This window comes from Arachis hypogaea, chromosome 2 (assembly GCF_003086295.3).
Source record: "Arachis hypogaea cultivar Tifrunner chromosome 2, arahy.Tifrunner.gnm2.J5K5, whole genome shotgun sequence".
NCBI classification, from domain to species: domain Eukaryota; kingdom Viridiplantae; phylum Streptophyta; class Magnoliopsida; order Fabales; family Fabaceae; genus Arachis; species Arachis hypogaea.
Genome location: NC_092037.1, coordinates 24445611 through 24450642, shown reverse-complemented (window position 1 = coordinate 24450642; position 5032 = coordinate 24445611).

Genomic DNA, 5032 nt, shown 5'->3' with positions numbered 1-5032 from the left:
CATATAGTATGCATATGATGAATGCCTATCCCTAGTGGCTGATGATATCATCTGTCGGTTATAGAGCCAACCCGACAAGTCCTAGTAGCTAACCATTGGACTGTCCCTCTGTCGCGCATCCCCAACTCGAGTTATACTCATCATAAACTTGATCATAATCATGATCTATATCCATCACCTTCACTGGTGAATATTTACGGGGGCGAGCTCATCCGGGTCTTTCACAGTGCCCGGCCACACTTACGACTAGGGTCAAAAGAGCTTCGAGTCTCAACCTGGAGCACGTGGTGGCTAGCCACTGCTTCTTTCCAGGGAAACTCTCATCTCCAACAGTGGAAGTGCAACATTCACAATTCATTCAACAACATATATGCATTTATACTTAGCCATAATCATGGCTCCGCCGTAACACGGCAATAATCTAGCCATCCGGCTCACGGTTAAATCCATAACCAGCCATTTGGCTCACGGTTAAATCCATAACCAGCCATTTCATTAACAATCACGGCCATTCGGCCCATGGCATAACAAGCACTTCCACCGCCATCCTCCGCCTCTCATATAATCATGCTTGATCCTTATTGATCATTCATTTTTCCCTTGCTTCACTCGCAAGTTACCACATCCCCTAGCTCCTTTTCCCATTGCTAGGCATATCATAATGATTTAAGACATAAATGGTGAGATCGGAGGCTTAGAAGTATGAGATTTGGCTTTTAAAACTCAAAAATCAACTTTGGGATGAAAACGGGGCCACGCGTACGCGCACTCCACGCTCACGCGTGGATGGCCACAAAACTCATCGACGCGTATGCATCATGCACGCTAACGCGTGGATTGAAAATTAGCCAATCGACGTGCACGCGGCAACCACGCGTACGCGTGGGTGCTCTCGTGCCCCAAGCACAAAACTGGCACAGTTCTGGCACAACTCTCTGGAAAATGACTGGCATTGGGTGCAGCACATTCGGCGAGCCCGTGCACATCATGCGCACGCGTGGATGGCACTTTCTGGAAGAACGGCGCGTACGCGCCAAGTGCGCCTACGCGCGGGGGGCATTCGGCTAAAAATTTTCTAAGTTAAAAACTGTAGAATTCACAGATTCAACCCCCAATCTTCCGACAGACATAACTTCCTCATTTTAAATCGTTTTTCACCCGTTCTTCGAACGGCATGGACATCCCGGATCCAATTTCATTTCTAAACAGGTTTGGCACAAAACAAAGATCCGTAGTCCAAGTTATGTCCCGTCAAAGTATATCCAAAACCCATATTTTCATACAAAACTACAAAGTGCCATTTTCAAAACAAGCCATTTTCAACTCTTTTCAAAATCAATCAAAACATGCCAATTTCATCCCTTTTCTTTGAAATCAATCAAAATATATCAAATTCAACATCAAGCCTTCTCAACTCACACATTGACACATTACCACAATTTACAAAATCACTATCCCATCATTTTAACCCACTTCACCCAAGTGGCTCAAACTCAAACACATTGACATATCATATACTCTTCCTCATGCCAATTTTCAACAACACCAATTCCAATAAATCTCATTGTACACAATCAATATCATACTCACCATCAACATGGTTCAACCCACAATTCAACCATAATCAACCCTCAATCATATATCACAACATGCATACTTCTCATACATCATACCATCAAGGCATTAATAATCATCATCACATATATGACCACATCATATATATCAACCATTCAACAACACCAATAATTCAATGCCTATCTTAGGGCCTCTAGCCTAAGTATTTCCTACCACATTACATATTAGATACGAGAAACCGAGACCATACCTTAGCCGATTTCCCAAGCTCAACTGGAGCACTTCCAAACCACTTTTCCTCAAGCTCTCAAGGTCTCAACACCTCCAAGAACAGATTTTTCACCACCAAAGCCCTTTTCAAGCTTTTCAAAGTCACCAATCAATCTCCAATATCCACATATACACAATCTAAGCCACAATCATCATACCCATACACAACATCTCAATACCCAAACATCATAAAACAACAAATTACACTAGGGTTGAGAATCTTACCACACCCAAGGTCCAAGGAGACAAGATTAACCTTCTCCTTCAAGAGAGTTGGGTCCTATAACATCAAAGAGCCCAAAGTCTCAACATTTTTGCTCATGAAACTCGAAAACAAGGCTGGAAATTCGAAGAGAAAAACGTGGCTTACCTCAAGATTAATTGTATGGGTTTTGTAGAGCTTTCCACGGTGAACGTGTGGCCACAAACAGAGTGGCAATCGGAGCTCTAGATCAAAAGTTATGGTGGTTTGAAGATCAAGTGAGAGATAGAAGTTTGAGAGAGTGTTCTTCCCCCATTCTCTCTAACTTTCAGCGTGTTTTTGAGTGTTGTGAGGAAAGAGAGTGCTGAAAACTAGGGTTTTGGTTTAGTTATGTTGGGCCAAGGGCCCACTTTGGGTCCGGTTGGCCCAGTTTGGCCCGTTCGGTCCAATCTTGGTCCGAATTCTATAAAATTGGTACCGAAATTCTCGTCTCAACCTCCTCTATCACATTTAGCCATAAAAATCACATTTTGGGCTTTCTAGAATAAATTCTCATTTATGGGTTAATTAGCCATTAATTAACCGGGTTTTACAATCCCAGTCAAATTGGTATTGCTGGCGCTTAAGAAAGGCTTCTTGAAATGCGTCCAATCCTTCTGGAGTAGGGGGAAGATATAAAGCTTGCTGAATGGCCCTTTTAGAGATGGGGACTTACTTCTGACAGACATAGACAGACTGCAGAGTTGGCATGTGAAAGTTGGAGTAGAATTCAACTACCCATGAGAGATTGACTTGCCGTGGCTGCTTCCGTAAGAAATCCCAGTGTCTTTGTTCAATGCGGGGCTCTACCAGGTCAACAATGTTGGTAGGAAGGATGAGAAGGTGCTCATTATTGTAGTTTCTTACCGCCAGAATGGGGAACATCTGCTCACAGAAGCGGTTAGTGAACCGCGCAGTGTCTTTTGCTGGAAAGGCTTTTTCAGATTCATTGACCTTGATGATTCTCTTGACTCGCTTTGTTGATGGTTGACAACTGTTGAAGATGGTTCCGCAGCTAGCGCTCTTTCTGTTCCTCCCTTTGCCGGTGGTTTGGGGGCAGCTTTTTCTTTGCCTTTCTTGGTGGCCATCCTGAAAGGAAAAGGAGAAGTAGCATGTAAGCCCAAGGGTTAGAGCAGGGAAGAAGACCTTACAAGTGATGATTGTAAGACCCAGTTAATTAATGGCTAATTAACCCATAAATGAGAATTTATTCTAGAAAGCCAAAAATGTGATTTTTATGGCTTAATATGATAGAGGAGTTTGAGACGAGAATTTCGGTACCAATTTTATAGAAATCAGACCAAGATTGGACTGAACGGGCCAAACCGGGCCAAACCGGACCCAAAGTGGGCCCTTGGCCCAACTAAACTAAACCAAAATCCTAGTTTTCAGCACTCTCTCTCCTCACATAACACTATTACATGCTGAAAATGAGAGGAAATGGGGGAAGAACACTCTCAAAGGTTCTAACCCTCACTTGATTTTCAAACCACCATAACTTTTGATCTAGAGCTCCGATCGCCGCACCGTTTGTGGCCATGCGTTCACCGCGGAGAGCTCTACAAAACCCATACAATCAATCTTGAGGTAAGCCACGTTTTGCTCTTCGAATTTCCAGCCTTGTTTTCGAGTTTCATGAGCAAAAATATTGAGATTTTGGGCTCTTTGATGTTATAGGACCCAACTCTCTTGAAGGAGAAGATTAATCTTGTCTCCTTAGACTTTAGGTGTGGTAAGATTCTCAACTCTAGTTTAATTTGTTGTTCTATGATGTTTGGGTATTGAGATGTTATGTATAGATATGATGATTCTGGCTTAGGTTGTGTGCATGTGAATATTGGGGCTTGATTGAGTCCTTGGAAAGTTTAAAAAGGGATTTTTGGTGGTAAAAATCTATTCTTGGAGGTTGTTCATACCCTGGGTCGAGCTGTCCAAGCCGGGATGTTCAGTAGCAAAGTGACCGACCTCTTTAGGACAAGCGGACCGACTTCTTCATAAAGAACTCGGCCAAATCGACAGGAAAGCCCAAAGGAGGGCCCAACTCAAGGAATACGACCCCGATCCAAAGGCATCCCAAGCCTATGGAGATAAGGGCGGTTCCATGGAAGATAAGCTGACCTCGACAAAAGATAAGATAAGATAAGATAACTAACTTATCCTATCCAAAGAAGGTCACATCTCACCATTATAAATACACTGGAGCACCCAAATATAACTCATACTCTGATTCTATTCAATACCTGCTTAATACCCTTGCTAACTTAAGCATCAGAGTCCCTTGCAGGTACCCCCCACCCTCCGGGGACGAAGGATCAGCACTACCACCAAGTCTAACAAGTCCGACATAACCGCTCCAACCAGCACAGAAGATCTCATCTGAGATCGACCTCCAGTTTCAGGTAACCCTCGGAACATTGGCGCCATTGCCGGGGACCTTGGAAGTCATCCCATCACCATGGCGGATGACCATGACAACAACCACGACTCAGATCTAGAGGATAGAACGCCGCACAAAAACACGGACACTACACCAAAGGATACTCCTCAACTTAACAACGAAAAGGATTCTCCAAACGTAGGAGCCATAGAGGCGCTTCAAGATCGATTAAAGCAACTCGAGAAAGAAGCCCAATATCAACGCGAAAAAGAAGAGGATCTACATTGGGAGATAAGGCGACGCCGGGAATTAGAAGATAAGCTTCTAAAACTCGAAGCCGATCTCAAAACCAAAGCTACTCGATCCACTCCAGAGGATAGCTCTCACAAGGATCAAGATCCATTCACCAGGGAAATCATGAAGACCAAAATCCCAAAGGACTTGAAACTTCCGGATATGACTCTGTACGATGGCACTTCAGACCCCAACCATCACCTCAGCAATTTCAAGAGTAGAATGTACCTCACTGACGCCTCGGATGCAGTTCGCTGCAAAGCCTTTCCAACAAC